Here is a 16,594-nt window from a genome sequence, read left to right as displayed (position 1 = left end):
GAAAACCCATTCACCTCCCACCTCTCATTGAACCGGTCTCCAAAATTCCACTAAATTTGTCTCTGACATATCTCTCACATTCATGCATCCTTTCTGTTCCTGTGGCCCTCTTCCTGGGGTGCAGGTGTTCACTACGTCTTTTCTGGACCCCAGCTGGTCTCCCCAGCTTTCTTTTCCAATCCACACTGACCGCTGCCAGATGAAGCTTCCAAAAGCACAGCTTCAAACCCGCGTGATCCCCAGCCCCCAAACCATCAATGACTTCCAACCAAACAAGTCCCAAAGTCCCCCCTCCCCCCACCTTCCCACCAGCTATTCCAATCCTTTTCCGACCAATCCGGCTCACATCCTCCACGCTGTAGTCATAAAGCATTACTTGGTGTCCGGGAGACAACATCCACGCTCCCCTGTCACCTTGCTGCTGCTGGAATGTCATTCTACCACCCGCACGTCTGGATTACTACCTGCACTTCAAGAGCATCACCTTGCACGAAGCTACGTTAAATCCTTTGGCCAGAGTAATCTCTCCCCTCCAAGTCCCAGTATCACTTCATCCAGTACCACCTGGCACGTGAGTCCCCTGTGTACATGTGTTCTTACCCCGACAGAGGTGACCTCCAAAAGGAGCATCTCTGTGTGAAAATAATCAAGCCAACGTGCTACGTTCGTACCCTTCTTACAAGGAAGCATTGTGCCAAGAGTTATAGAAGACCCAAGAGTATCGGTTGACAGCTCAATTGGGAAATTATGCTCAAACAATGCAAAAATAAAGCAGTCATATCACTAACTCTTCGTAAGCATCATATACAGATGTTTGCTGGATTCATGAAAATACGGAACAGCTCAGAGAAAGGGAGTCTCCCGAACAGAATGAAGAATCTGAGGCAGCACACCGCAGTGGCCGACGGCACAAACTCTGGAGCCATCTGCGGCTGAGTCCTAATCCACGCTCCGGCATTTACTCACTTTGTGACCTTGGGCAAGTCACGGAGCCTCAGTTTCTTGTTGACAAATTCAAATGGAGATATTAAAAGTACCTTCCCTTTCAGACTGCAGCGAGAATTATGCACACACCTCATACAAAACACTCAGAGCCTGGCATATAATCAGTGTCATCCATGTAAGTTAGTCTTATTACTGGAAGGCGTTCTCTATGGGGGAAAAAACACAAGAGTCTGCTATTTGGTAGTTAAGACGCCTAAGAGGATCTCTAACTCGAAAGGGGGCCTCTACTATCTTAAAATCGTCAATCCACATTTACCCTACTTCCCGACAGGAATTCTCTGACCGACTGACAGGTAGGGTGAAATTCAGCAGGGGTGGCTCTTTGTACCACAGAGGGGATGCCGTGCAAACAGAGCAGGCACCTCGACCACTGAACCAAACACAAAGCCCTCAGCCACCGCGGGGCTCACCCACAAACAGCCGTTGTCTCCCACAAACAACCCCGCTGTTGTCCTCCAGACGGATGCCAAACGAAACCGTTTGACTCACGCATTTTGGTCAGTGGCTCTGTGTAGACACAACCACAGATACAATTAATTGCTGCAAAAGAAATAGAAAACTATGCACTGAATTCTGTCTGATAAGCAAGCTTTTGGGCACTAATCTACAGCATTCGGCTGGACTAAGCGTATATGAGTCCGTTTCAAAGCCCATCGCGTCATACAGAGACTTATTAATTCATGGTGTGGGGAACAGCTGTGGCTGTAGGGTATCAACATCTGTCATTTTTTCCCCCCAAAATGTTACAATGCGTTAGACATAAATTGCCACAAATATCTCAACTTGAGCTTGCATTCCAGACACACATATACAGTGAAGTGAAACCTGCTAGGACATTTGATGTTTTATTACTTTCTACTAAAGTTATTTATAGCTCAACATTCACAGGTCAGAATTACCAGAGTGGTGGAAATAACAAAGTCACATTTATCATTATCTCATTTTCTGACAAAATACAGAAATTTTAAAAGACTTAAGAGCACTAAGACTGACGCTATACAAGAACAAACAAAAATACCTGTCCCTTTTTCCATGGCTGGAACGTCTGTTTTTACTTACTACCTGGAATATGGGCATGGGCGCTCCAACAAGGTCTCTTCATCCAAATGTCAGGGAAGGTTAGGCAGGGTGGACTGCCTGCCTGAATAAAGCACCCCCAAATCTCACTGGCCTAATGCAATAAATGGTTTCATCACTTCTTCACACTGCATTCCAGTGCAGCTTGCTAAGGGAGGTTCTACTCTACTCAGTCATTCAGGACCCAGGCTTCTTCGATCTCGTGGCTCCATCATACCCTGGGGCCTCACGGTTCTCCCCCACTCTCCCTGCAGCTGGCATGAAGACCAGAAAGATCGCAAATGTCTGGAATCATCTTTGATTGTTACAACGAGGCAATTGGCATCTAGTGGGTAGGGCCCAGGGATGCCACTAAACACCCCACAGTGCACAGGTCAGTTTCCCCACAACAAATAATTACCCAGTCCCAAATATCAATACTGTCGAGATTCTGCTAAGCCTCTAACCAGTCACCAAAATCAAATGACATGTCAATGCTCAGGTCTACCACCATTTTTCACGGAGATACACTCTAATCCAGCCCAGCATATCCACATATCAAGTTTGTTCATTCACTTGTTCATCCTTTCGTCCATTCATCCAGACTCCTGAACGAGACAAGGTCCCTGCAGTCTGAGAATTCTCAGTGGAGCAGGGAGGTAACCACGTACAAAATTATCACACACAGAGGTAAGTGGGATTACAAAGAACAAACGGGGGGGTGGGCGCCTGGGTGGCTCAGTCGGTTGTGTCCGACTCTTGATTTTCAGCTCAGGCCATGATCCCAGGGTCATGGGATCGAGCCCCGTGTGGGGCTCTGTGCTGGGCAGGGAGGCTGCTTAAGGTTCTCTCCCCCCTCTCTCTCTAAAATAAAACAAAATAAAAACGAAGAACAAATAGAAGGAAAACTAATTCTTGCTTCTTCCTGAGATAGCTGGAGGAGAATCCGTAAGGCGGCGGAATGAGTAGGAAGTCTTGAAGCAAGCATATACTTAAAGCTTTCCATCCAGACATGGTGTTTAGTGGGAAGGGGCAGTGGGGGGACAGGCAGATAAGGCACTCCAGGACAAGGAAACTATATGAACAAAGGAATGGCGATATGAAAGGAGATGATCTATTCCCCTTTTGGTGTTGGGCAGAACAGTAACCAGGGGAGAAGGGGTTGTAAGAAATGCTTTTTTGGGGGGCGCCTGGGTGGCTCAATCGGTTAAGCGGCTGACTTCGGCTCAGGTCATGATCTCTCGGTCCGTGAGTTTGAGCCCCGCGTCGGGCTCTGTGCTGACAGCTCAGAGCCTGGAGCCTGTTTCAGATTCTGTGTCTCCCTCTCTCTGACCCTCCCCTGTTCATGCTCTGTCTCTCCCTGTCTCAAAAATAAATAAATTAAAAATAAATAAATAAATACCTTTAAAAAAAAAAAGAAATGCTTTTTTGTTCAAACGATGTTTTTAGTAGCATATTCATGAAAGTCTTAAGCTCCCAGCTACACGCACTGGCTCTCAGTCAAGTGGCCCTTCAAGAAACAATTCACACCACCAAACTACATAGAAACTTGTTAGCACAGGGCAAAGCTCAGATAACAGTCGGAAATCTCACTGCAAATTTCCCAACAGATCCCATCACCGACTCTCCAAACCATGCGGCCTCAAAGTCAACATCAAACTGATTGAGGCAGATGTGAACCCAAATCATCCATCTTGGTTCCCAGAGACAGAACAGCACAGCAGTCAGATCTCTTTTTAAATTATATTACACCAAACTCATTTTTTAAAAAAGCATTAACGCTTTTTTTTTTTTTCAATCCCAAATCTCGACTGTGAATGCGGCTCCCAGGCTGTGGATCAGAGCACAGAGCACACAAATGCCTAACTCGGGTCTGACATAAACTCACCAGGTGACCTTGGGCAAGACACCTAACTTTCCAGGATCTACCGCCTCTCAGAGAGCATGCTTAAAGCAGTTAGGGCTGTGCCTGGAGCCTATGATAAACATTATCTGTCACCTCTGCTCTATAGGTATCTCCTCCATCCCCCGCCCCCCAACTTTCTTTCAGTTGTCAATCCACACACTGTGGAATCCCACACAGTCTGGGAAGGGAAGCATCTGATAAACGTCCATGTCATTTCGTAGAACATGCATTATTAATAACAACGTCAATTTGCTTTGGGCAAGATGCTTTTAATTACGAAGCCAATAGCACCATGTAAACAACAGTTGTTCTTGACTTTGAAGCTAAAATTGAGTTTAGAAAATACCACGCTCCTATACAATTATTTACCCCGTTATTCACTTTAACTCGCCTTTCCTCCCTCAAACTGTTGTCCCTCTCTCTCCTTTTCTCATTTTCGCTGTGATCAGCTCTGGGAAAACAAAGTGTATTTAGCTGTTAAGTACTATAGATTATATCGAGCGACACCAGTCACCTAGCACTAAAAAGCCTCATAAAAGGAAGAGATTTGTTTCTCTACAAGTCAGAATCTCAAAGGAGAAGTTAAACCGAGGGAAGTGAACTCCAGAACCAGAGGAACATCAGCCCGTGCAGAACTGCTTCCTCCTGCAGCGAAAACAACCCACTTCTAGGCTGTTCTAAGTGGACATCCATGTGAAGCCCATTCACCTTTAGAAAGAGTAGCAACAGAATCTAATGGCGATGCCCTTTGCCATGAGTCAAGGACAAGGAGCAAAATGAAAGCCAAGGCAACCAGAGAACCGAGGCCGAATCACATTTACGCTTCCAAATTGATTACCACTGCCTTCCTAATTTACAAGGAATTCTAAACTGTCTGGACAGCATCCGTTTTTCAATTTCCATTCCAGACTAGCCTTGATTCCTGAGGGTGTTATTTTAAGGAGCAACTTAAAGACAGGGTTTGGCGCTCTCCACGGACAGGTTCCACAAATAAGATGTAATAAATCTGGGGGTAAAATCTAACATATTCTTTTTAACTCCTTGGTGAAGGCATTTTTTTTCCTGGCAAATCAAAGACCTCCTTGTAGGAATGAATGACTGAGGTAAGATGCAATTCTCAAATACCTTGTGTATTATTATTTTGACATAACTCAAGATGTGTGAACGATTTGTTTTTGATAGCTCTGACTCCACTGTTGGAAGAAAAAAAAAAAAAAGGAAGTGGGTGATTCTGCAAAGAAACACTAACTCTCTCAACTAATATTTAGCATCCGTGTGTAGAAATAAAGGCAATTTAGAAAATGAATTCTGCTTGCCTGTGAGTTTCCCCTTCCATAGACAAACCATTTACCTTTTTCTCAGGTGAAGCAATAGCCCAGGAAGAAATCTAGCTTATCAGGAACATAAATGAATACGATTTCTCAGTGCACGAAGTGATTACACAGGAATCTGAGGTGTCAATGTCTAGCAATTGCCCTCAGGTGCTATGTGCATGGGGTTTTTGCAGACCTACCAAGCTAATTACTGTTTCTGGCAATTTGCTGCAAGTCCTAACATCCCCAGATAAATAGTTACACTTCCCAAAAAGAAACAGAACACAAAGGGTTATCACTGGAGGCATCAGCTAAAGACTAGAACAATCTGTGGCTTATCCAAGGGCCTTATCGGTTGCCATCAATCCCATGTGTTAGTAATGGAGATTCAGGAAGAGGGAATGTCGGCAAATTGGAGCCCAGGCTCCAGCTATCTCCACTCAGTAGAGTGGCCCAGTTCCCTTCCCGCCCCCCAACCCCACCCCCCCAACCTCCCCCACATCCCCCCTCCCCTCCCCTCCCCTCCGCCGCTGGAGTGAACAGACTCCTCGGGAAATCTCTCCCTCAACTCTGGGAGGGTAGCACTGGGCACTGTGCACACAAGCACTCCTATCACACTCCTGTTATGTTCACAACATGTGCGCATTCCAGAAGCATCCTTAGCTGCAAACAAAAAGACACGGCAACTCATCAGCTAGCGTCACATGGTTCCACCAAGAAGAAAAAAAAAAAAAAAAAAACAGGCAAGAAGAACATAAGCTCATACATAAAAACACGAGTTATCAGCACAACAAAGGAACCCAGAGCAGATCTAGGTGTATGCATTTTCAAATCAGCTGTCAAAGGGCCCAGACTGAAATCCTACAAAGATCAGCAACCCAGGGGCGCCTGGGTGGCGCAGTCGGTTAAGCGTCCGACTTCAGCCAGGTCACGATCTCGCGGTCCGTGAGTTCGAGCCCCGCGTCAGGCTCTGGGCTGATGGCTCGGAGCCTGGAGCCTGTTTCCGATTCTGTGTCTCCCTCTCTCTCTGCCCCTCCCCCGTTCATGCTCTGTCTCTCTCTGTCCCAAAAATAAATAAAAAAAAAAATAAAAAAAAAAAAAAAGATCAGCAACCCAGCCCTGAATTGGAACCCAGCTCTCAAAGATGAAACTCCACCAGTCCCTCAACAAGTATTTATTGAATGTCAACGGTGCCCCAAGCCCTGTGCACCAACCCTACCAGGCACAGCAAATACCGTGGTTTGTGGAGCATTTTTAAAAGATCCCATTAACTTTACCTTTATGTTGTATAGTCCAGTTTTCCTTCCTGCCTGTGCTAAAGAGATCTCTTCTTTAATAAAGATGGCAATAATAATAATAAAGATCCCATTCCAAAAAAAGATCCATAAATAAAACGACTGACAAAGCCACGCTGGCCTTCTGCAGTCTTATCCTGTCCTGTTCTCTCCTACCTCCTTTCTGAGGATGGCTGCATCTGTAACCATGTGAAGTGTCCCCAAAGCCTGCTTCAGGATGCTAAGACAGTCACAGAACCAGGACAGGACCCCTAAGTAGGGTGATTAACTCATCCTAGGTTTCCTGGAACTGTTCTGGTCTTAAAACAGAAAGTCCCTCAACCTGGGCATCCTCTTAGTCCTGGCCAAGCTGAGTCACTGTGGCATCCTACATCCCAGGAAACCAGACCCTAGGAAACCAGACCCTTGCTTTGCCTGGGAGGAGCGAGACCACAGGAAGGGTGTCTGGTGCTCTTTACGGAAAGCCTGAGTTCCCTGCAGGTGGTCTCACAGCCTCCCTGCTTCCTCCAGCTTCCACTGAGAAGGCCTATCCGTTTAAACCCCACATCATTTAAGCAAAGCTTTACAGAGACTCTCCAATGACAAGACTCCAATGACATGACATACAAAGCAAATCCTCATAAAAATGCCAAAGGCCGTAGTTACTTAGATGTGGTTATCCTCTTGGCTGGTTAACGAGCTTCTTCAGTTCAGAGCGCAACTATTCATCCTGAGATTTCCAGAACTGAACACCAAGACTGGTGGATGGTAGATGCTAAATAAAACAGACATTAATAATAGCCGCCATTATGTAGTGTTTACAATGCACAGGGCAACACGCTAAGCACCTTATGTAAATGATCTGACTTACTCTTAAATAAGTCAATGAGATTGACTGTCCCTCCATTTTCCAGATGAAGAAACCAAGGCCCAGTCAGACCTTATTTACTCAAAGTCATTACAGCACAGCCAACACTTGAACCCAAATCCATCTTGCTTCAAAAATTCAATGTTTTTAATCACTTAACTAAATTAGGATCAAGTAAGGTGGGTATGGATGGTAAGGGATCAAGAATTGAGAGAGAAGAGTATCAGATGTATTTGGTTTATTCTGTCCCCTGTTAGCTTTACCATTACAAAAAATAAAAGGCAGAAAACCAAATTAATTACAAGTTTGTACATTAAGCTAAGGAAAGGCAAGGATTTTACTTAGAATTGTACAGAACTGTGCCCAGCAAATGGCAGGCACTGAGTATTTGAATAAAATTAATATACACAATTTTATATCTAACATGGAGTTTAGTCACCGATCCTCATGCCCAGGTGCCCTGGGTGGCTCAGTCAGTTAAGTGTCTGACTTCAGCTCAGGTCGTGAACTCGAGGTCCATGAGTTCGAGCCCCGTATTGGGCTCTGTGCTGACAGCTCAGAGCCTAGAGCCTGTTTCAGATTCTGTGTCTCCCTCTCTCTCTCTGCCCCTCCCCCACTCACGCTCTGTCTCTCTGTCTCTGAGAAATGAATAAACCTTAAAAAAAAAAAATTTAAGTCACTGATTCTCAGTGTTTCAAATGCCATTTTACCCATCACCAGAGGTGAATAGATGGATCCCTATCTTCGGTTTCTTACATGTTAGCCTGATGAAGTAGGACTGGATGGACAAGTTCTTGCCCCAGATAAGGATGGCTCTCTACCTGTATGGTTGAATTAGCTATTATTCGCTTAAAATAACCATAATCCTTATGTCTCAGGCAACAAAGGGACAAATTCTCTAGACAAGGTACAGAGATCTATCCACGTTTTTCTCCAACCCCTTTTAACCTGCAAGGAAGCAGTTTACAAACCCTAACCTAGAGCAACACAACTGGAAGAGAATATCACACCAAACACTTTGTTTGTGAGACATTTATCTCTGCTCCATTCATTACCCCTCAAACGGAGAACATTATTTTCACGTCAATGTATTCCTGGCCATTTTCTTCAAGCAGCTGAACACATTTCCTCTTTCATAATAACGCTATCCATAATGATCAAGCATTCCAAGTGTTAAACAAAAGTTTCTATCATGTGAATGAGTATTCCAAAATCAAAAGAGGCGAGGCAAACCAGAGGTCCATCACGAAGGCATTTATGGCTAAAAGCTAATTACAAAGGGAGATATGGTAGCCAGTTGTGGACAACTGTCACCCACTAAGGTCCAACCCAAACAGCACAGCCTATTTCTTGAGATTGTGGGGTGGCCTGGAGATTATGGGATGTAAAGTTCTAACACGGCTTGCTATATGTCACAAAGGAGAAGACATTTTTGTTTGTTTTGTTGTTTTGGAAGAAGCACACAAACTAAAATCGAAAAACAGACTACCAATAACAATTCATTTTCTTAGAATGATGACCGTCAGTGAGAATGTTCACTTCCCAACCACTGAAATGTATAATGCAGCCTGGCAACTCTAATTTGATTCGATATTTAATCATTATTAATGCAAGTAGGGGAAGCTCTTAAAAAGAAGTTTTCTTCTTCTTAACTTCCCGTAGGTCTATGACCAAAAACATCCATAATTCCTTTATCGCAGTGGGTCGAGATCATTTCTGTGCTGTCAAAGATTCATCAATGACTGAGTATTTATTGAGCCCTTATGCTGTACGCACATGGTAGGGAATACAAAATAGGTTCAAACCTCATCCAGTGTTCATCTCTAAGGAGCCTGCAAGAGAAAGATCTTGCTGGTTTCAGTCCCTACATCCACCAGCTCGAAGGTCCCCCTGGAGGAAGCCAAATCCCTCACCCTTCCCCCCAGCTGAGCAGAGACTGGAAAAGTCCCATTCCCATCCTGGGACATCTTTTCAGTGTATCTCCCTTTATGTGAAGTAGCTTGAGTGGGTTTCTGTTCCTTGCAATTAAACAGAAAGAAAAAGACACCTCAATCTCAGGTGATAATACAAGACAATCTATGATAAGTGCCCTTTGTGGAACGAATGAATGAATGTTGAATGAAATGAGAGATGTAGGCAATTTTGTCAGAGAACCTGGAAGAGGTGAAGGATTGCGATGGGCTAAGGAGACAGACTTAAATTTTTTAGAAGAGTTAAGAGCCAGTCACACCTTCAATGACAGAGTATAGGGAGAGGACATTGCAGGCTATGGAATATTCCAGAATTTTAAAACAGGCTGTGCAAAGCATTTGGGGGGGAATAGTGTGTTAACCATCCAGCTAATGTGGCATTTTCAAGTCAGGCAGAGCCAAAGTCAGGGATGGGCATGAAGTCTGGGGTCTAGGTGGGGAAAACTTTAAAGGGAAGACTAAAAAAATAGAACTTCGTCCCCAAAAAGCAGAAGCCACTGAAAGCCATTCCCTTTAAGCAAGGGAATGAATAATTCAAACGGCCTACTGTCCTGAGAGTATCAGCATTTTGTAATATGGATTGGGGTGGAAAGCCAGGAGGTAAGGGTACCCACTCTTACAGTCCAGAGAAATGAGGTCCCCATCTGGGATATGGCGGTGGGGACAGAAGTTCATCTGTTAATCAGCAGAACTTCAATATTAATAAGAATACTCCCTATTTTCACACTTATCTGTCCAAGCTTTTGCCAAAACCTCATCAATGCTGATAGAACCTCAGGGAGGAGTGTATTAAGTGTGGTTATCTGGATTTATAAATGGAAGGTGAATCAGAAAACACCAGGACAGAGCACGGCCCTCCAAGATTCCACCTCATCTTGACTTTGCCTCCACCAGAGGCTCGTCTGCATTTGATCAATACCTTCCCCGCAAGCGGTCTGATAGCCCAGGAAGCCTGTGTGATGTCAGAATAACTTTTATCATGCGAGATGTTTGCAGTGAGTGTTAGGTACGCAGGAATTAATAAATCCAGTGGCAAAGAAGGCATCCTGTCCTACTCATGCTCTCGGCTCCCAGTAGATCACAAGGAGACCCCCCCGACCCCACCCCACGATTCTGCAAAAAATGCACTCCAAGCCTCAGCAGCCATACAGGGTCTGGGCCAGAAAAACCACAGGCCTCGACGACCACCCAAAGGAGAAACAAGTCGCACACACTGCTGGCCTTACGTCTTAACGATGACAGTAGGTCATCCAGAAAAAAAAAAAAAAAAAAAAATCCTTAAACATCAAACAAGGACTTATTTTATCCGAAGGAGATTTCAACCTCGAAGGCAGGCTCCTTGGAACACCTCGTGGCTCACCAAGCCAGGGGTGGGGGAGCAGGAAGACCAATGCCTTCCTCCCTTTTGCTTTGTCCACCACACCTTCGGGACGGGAGCGCTAGGAGCCACCTCCACCCCGCAAGTGTCCTCCACCTGGACGGCCGCCCTCGTCGTGCAATTACAGCGGCGGGTGCTCAAGAGGCCAAACAAAATACAGACGTGTGTTTTGGAGCTTCCCAAATATATTTCGAGCCTAGCCTCTCAGGGCCTCATTTCCCCTCCTGCTAGGTCTGCGCCTCGCCCTCAGCCCAGCCCCCACGCACCCTGACTCGGCTCCTGGAGGTCCCGGATGGGCTATATTTGGTTCTCCCTGCTGGTTTCTCCGCCACTCATTTCCCACTTTCCCTCCGTTTGGATGCAATAGTTTGTCACCCCAGGGAAGCAGAGGGTAACCTCTGCATTCTGAGGCTAACACTGATGTCCTCTAGCCTCTGTGACTCAGGGGCCAGCAGGCATTTTACCGTATCGCCTGTCTGGGGAGAGCTGTCTTTATAGAAATGACTTCAGCAAGGTGATTACTGAGCCAGAAGCAATACTATTTTGTTAAATTCCACGCTTATGCCGCAGGTACTTATCACATCCTAAAAATTCTAATCCATGCATGCATTTATCACAACACCAACAAAGGTATTTAAGGAACCGGCGCGTCCTACAGCAAACTCTCTCTACCAGCCACCAACTGCTTAATCCACAGCCCTTTGCAATGCCTACCCCTCAGCACCCAACCATTTTGAGGGACAGCGTGGTGAGGAAGGCTTTAAAACTGACCACCTTCGTTGACCACGTTGTCAACGTGGTGGCTGATGGAAGCACGAATGTGCCAGAACACCAACCCAGTGTTCTGGCGGTCCCGTGACCAGAAAACAGCACATATCCAAAGTGCCTTTTCTAAACATCAGAGTAACAAGGGGGTGACCCAAGGCCACCCTACACACATGCCTGCCCCCTCGAAATCTTAGCTGTGGCCCTTATTAGGCCCACGACCACTCCTTCTCTACCCCAGGCTGTTCCAGACAAACTCAGGAAGTCTTAGACAAGAGGCAGATGGTGAGGGAGAGAAAGTCTGTAAGTAACAGCTCTCTATTACATAATGCTAAACACAGAACCTCCTAGAACTAGCCCTGGAACTACCTCCTTGCCTATCGCTTCAGAATAAACAACTACTCAAAACAGGCAACAAGAGAGAACACTGTAATTTTTTATTTGATGATCAATGGACAATCACATTAGTATATATAACACCAACATATCAGTAAATACCATGGTGGGGCAGGACCAAATTCCTTAAGATATTTATTATTCATTCATCGCACTGGCACTCGTAAACACCCAATGTCTACAAAGCATGAGCTAGCCCCACGGGAACACACTTCATAACCTCATCTAGGCCACACCACCTGCGGAGGTCATGAGAGAGGCTCACCTATATCCAGCTGTCCCTTCTGCAGGGCGAGAAATATTGAATTGGGGTTCAAATGGCATCATAGGACTAGTTGTGGCCAAAGCAACATAAGTCACTTGTGGGTGACGTGGGTGTCGTGAATACAGACAGCAAGATCCTCCAGAGTTTCCTTTCCCACACTGCAGGGACCTCACACACACACACTCAGGGTCACACCTCCATCACTTTGGGTCCTAGAGGGACTATGACGAGCAAGGCCCACCTGCTGACCACGCAGGACACATCGTATGGGAGAGAAAGAAATCTGTATTTAACCAGAGATTTGGAGGTGATTTCTTACTGCAACATAACCTAACCTACATTGCCAATACGTCTCTGTTTATAAAAGACAGAACCTGCAAAAGTGCCTCCCCGCTCCCACCAACTGTTTGCTAAATCAGATAATACAAAAAAGCAGGGTTTGTTTCAAAATCCAAGTAATTCTTTGAAAAGGAGAGGGTGCAGACAGGATAGACAGGTTCAAGCAACTCTGAGGGAATAAAGAATGAAACAGAATGACCTTTCAACAATGGTGAAATCTAAACATTCACATGGAATTTAGCTGAAGAGCTGAAGACAAGGTCACCTTCGGACAACAGGTCCGGTCACTTATGAAGTAGTGATCTCCCCAATGAAAGAGGCATTCAATGATCATAGTCCCTCAACAGTCCTCCCTCAGCAGTCCAATACCACCCTTTGTTCCTCTCTCTCTAGCTTCCTTTGAATTTAATCAGAATCAGGTCTCTGAGAAGCTCCCTGAAGGTGGTTCATTTTTATGTCTCCAGTCACCCCACGCCCCCACCCCTTGGCATCTTTCACAGTCTATGATCTATCAGGTGCTTGATAAACATCTGCTGAATGAATTAAATGAACATTGTAGAAAGGACTCGGGCACTGGACGCAAAGGTTGGTCTGACAACCTTCTAGGGCTCCCCCAGCCTACAGCTAAACACTACTGCAGACATCTGGGGGCGGGGAGCCTCCACCTACAAAAAGAAAAACCAAAATAAGCATCAATACAACACTTTATTATGATTTATTACCGCACACAGTTTAAAACCACAGGAAACCTAACACTGCACTATGGCTATCTTTGTTCTTGGACGTGCATTTACATGTGCAGGCAACTGGTCTTCCCATGGGGAATTTTGTGTGTGAGGTATTTATTTTTTCTATTAAAAAAAAAAACCACACCCTTTGTTTCTATTGCATTATTAACACTCCCTATTATCCCATCACGTGGCTTTTCCTCTTGCTGGAACACAGCACACACCCTGCATTATTGCTGACATTAAAATTACTTGTCAAAGTACCTCTATCCTAACACCATTACAAATCTGATCTTCCCAAAGCGGTGGCCTTTGTTCTAGCTGAGACCAGATAACTCTCTCACCTCTCCCAGGGATTCCTGGATGCTCTGAGTATAGGGATCAATGCCAGTGCCACTCCTGTTTTTTCAAAGTCCCCTTTCAAAACACAACTACCCTAGAGGTGAATGACACATGTTTCAAGTTTTTCAATTTTATCTTTCTGTGGGTTTGGGGGCGGAAATGGTGACGAGAGAGGCTGCCATAGCCACGGCACTGCTGTGGCTGCAGTGCAAGAAGACAGAGCACCAGGAGCCCGTGGCCCTCCGCAATCGCTTCTCCCAGCAAGATAAACCTTGAGTCCACCCCCATCACCATTCTTATTCTCTGCTCCTCGTGCAGGATGCCAGGACTCTGCCCTCTAGGAGACAATGCCAGTGCCAAGGTGTCCTGGTATGTCTGAAGGTTACCTTTTCATGGAGCTCTATCGAGATAACCCCAGATTTCGTTAGCTCGACATCGAAGCAGAACTATCCTTGGAAAGAAAGGTACCGGCCAGAGTTTTTGGAAAAGCACCAACGACCTAAAGATAAAATGCAGACCGAGAGCCTAATGGTTCATGGCTATGTAAATGGAAACTTAACTAACGCTCCCGGCTCTCTGTTCTCTTTCTGCTCCCCCAACTGCCCTCCCTTCCACCTCCCAGTTAACTTACTGCTGGCATGTCCCTCCTGATATTGCAAACACTATTACAATGAAGGCTTGGAGGAGAGACATTATTTCGTAAGAAGGTTACTACATCTGACCAATGCCCTAATTGAGCACTGGTCAAATTTATAACCGGCCTTCCAGCCATACCTTTTCAACAAGCGATATCCATTACCAGACTGGAGCCAAAATGTATCACTACAGATAAGAAAGCAGGCATATATCCAAACCCCACATTCAGACACAACTGTCTATGTATTGATTCTATCAAAATTCCCATCAGTAGAAACCCGGTGGAATTTATTCGACCCCAAACGCACCCTGCCCTCAATGACTTTTTCAAAAGGAAGGTTTCAAGTCATTTGCCATTTCCTTCTCAGACCCAGGAGTTTCAGCAGCCCCCAGGCTCCTCGACACAGACAGCAAAGGAATGGATGCAGAAACCACCCAAACAGCCCCGTGCAAACACTGCTGGCCCAAATGACCCAGAGACACCCAGGCGGCTACCCAGACTACTGGGGGTTACCTGCATCTGTCACCGAGTCCCTTTCACCCCCTTCTGCATGATGACATCAAGTGGAAACGGTACGCGTTTGGGAGGCAAGAGGCTGACAAGCAGGAAGCACAATTGAGCCTGAGCTTTGTTCAGCCTGCAGTGAAATACATGCAGTAAGGGTTAGATACGCGCAGCAGAGAAAGAAATCCGAGCACCCTCCCCGGCCAGCGGCGGTGGAGTGGGTGCACCGGGAGGTGGAGGAAGGCGGCGGAGGCGTGGAACGCCCGCCAGCCGCGGAGGGGGCGTAACGCTCCCTAATTGTCTCTACAGGATAAATACCTCCCTCCCCCCACTCCGCTGCAGTCTCCCCCACCCCTAAGTTCCCCGGTGGCACAGCTTCTACCAGCAACCGTAACCCCTCAAAAGGAAAGAAAGACGAGAAGGCGTAGAATAACATCTTGGGGCAAACACACACTAGCAAAATATACTAGTAAACCAGGTTATATGGGAATGCGGGGCGCCCGGTCACCCGCCCAGACGCACACACACACACACACACACACAGCGGCGCTGCATTCACAAGCATCCTTTCTTTCGCCCCTGTCCGCCACCTCATCAAGTCACTGTCACTCTGTTCAGCCGATTTCTCTACTCTTTCCAAAACCGTGCAGCGCTCCCCCCGCCCCACCCCCACCCTAGGCGGGCTCGGGGACGGCAGCCTCGCGTGCAGCGTCCCACGCGTCCAGCCTGCTTTGTCCTGCCGCTGCCGTTCCAGGAGCAGGCGCCCCAGGCACGTGGGTCCGCACAAAAGACCCCCCAACATCTGGCCCGCCACTGCTCCCTCTCCTCCCGAGAGGGGCTCCGGGGCGGCGGAGTGGCGCGCGAGGGCAACTTCTGGGGGGCGGGAAACGCGCTCGACCAGGGGCTCGCTAGGGGACCATCCCGGGGCGCGTGCGGGGTGGGGGCGCCGCTGGGGCGCGCGCGCACGTGCACCCTCAGGGGCGCGCGCGGCGCGGGCACGAGACGCGCTCCTTCGGACCGGAGCTCCAGGGGGCATCCGAGGACTCGGAGGAGCCGCCGACAGCGCCGCTCCCCCGCCCCAGCCGCCAGCCCAACTCCGCCAGCGCTCCGGAGACACGCAACTCCAGGGACCCCGTCCCCGGCGCCCGGGGGCCGCCCCGCTGTGGCCCGCGCTCCCCTTCCCGGGACCCCTGCGGCCCGACTCCCCCCATCCACTGTGCAAAAGGCGCCCCCCGACACACCAGGCGGCGGCTCCCCTTCCCCGCTTCCCTGGCTCCGGGCGCGGCCGCCGTGGGGGCGAAGACATCCAGCCCTTCGCGCCCCTCTCGCCGCCCCCGACCCGGGAGGGCCAGGGCAGAGAAACAAACCGAAAGTCACCGACCTCTCTCCGCAGCGGGCTCGGGCGCTCCCTACAGAGGCGGCGGCGGCGGTAGCGGTAGCGGTAGCGGTAGCATCGCGGGGTGGTCCCGGCGCGCCCGCCACCCGCTCCGCCAGACGCGCGCAGCGGCAGGCTGAGGGGCGGGCGCGGGGGGCGCGGCGTCGGCGCCCGCAGCCCCTGCCCCCGGCTCGACCCTGCGGGAGGCGCCCCACCTGCCCGCCGCCCTCGGCGCTCCCGGTCGGACACCGCCGCCAGGCGCTCGGCTCCGAGCGGGAGCTTTTTGTGTCACCGCCCAGACCCAGGCACCGAAGGGGGTGGGGGCGGGAGGCCGGGCTCCGCTCCCCGCGGCACCGCCCCTCCCCGGCGGCTCCACCTCCTCCGACACCTCCCCCCCTCCACGCCCCCGCGGCGGCGGGTCGGGGACTTGCGTCTGTCAGTCCGGCCTGCCACACCGACACCCCGAGCGCGGA

General features: G+C 48.2%; 1 protein-coding gene across 2 annotated transcripts in view; it reads right to left on the bottom strand.

The window, feature by feature from the left end:
* RNF152 (ring finger protein 152) overlaps positions 1-16,186 on the bottom strand; it is a 79,263-nt gene extending 63,077 nt beyond the window's left edge. Inside the window, exons 1-2 of one of the 2 annotated variants that reach the window (XR_007455321.1) lie at positions 16,128-16,186; positions 13,485-14,879 (exon numbers count right to left, since the gene is read on the bottom strand). The gene's annotated coding sequence lies outside the window, so the exon portion shown is untranslated. Of the gene's footprint in view, positions 1-13,484; positions 14,880-16,127 lie in introns of those variants that run through there. The other variant, XM_049619778.1, reaches the window with a different exon arrangement.
* Positions 16,187-16,594: the final 408 nt, after the last annotated feature.

The sequence above is a fragment of the Panthera uncia genome (genome assembly GCF_023721935.1).
Source record: "Panthera uncia isolate 11264 chromosome D3 unlocalized genomic scaffold, Puncia_PCG_1.0 HiC_scaffold_8, whole genome shotgun sequence".
Taxonomy (NCBI): Eukaryota; Metazoa; Chordata; class Mammalia; order Carnivora; family Felidae; genus Panthera; species Panthera uncia.
Note: the sequence above shows the minus strand (reverse complement) of the source record. Positions and strands in the feature narration are given on the sequence as shown.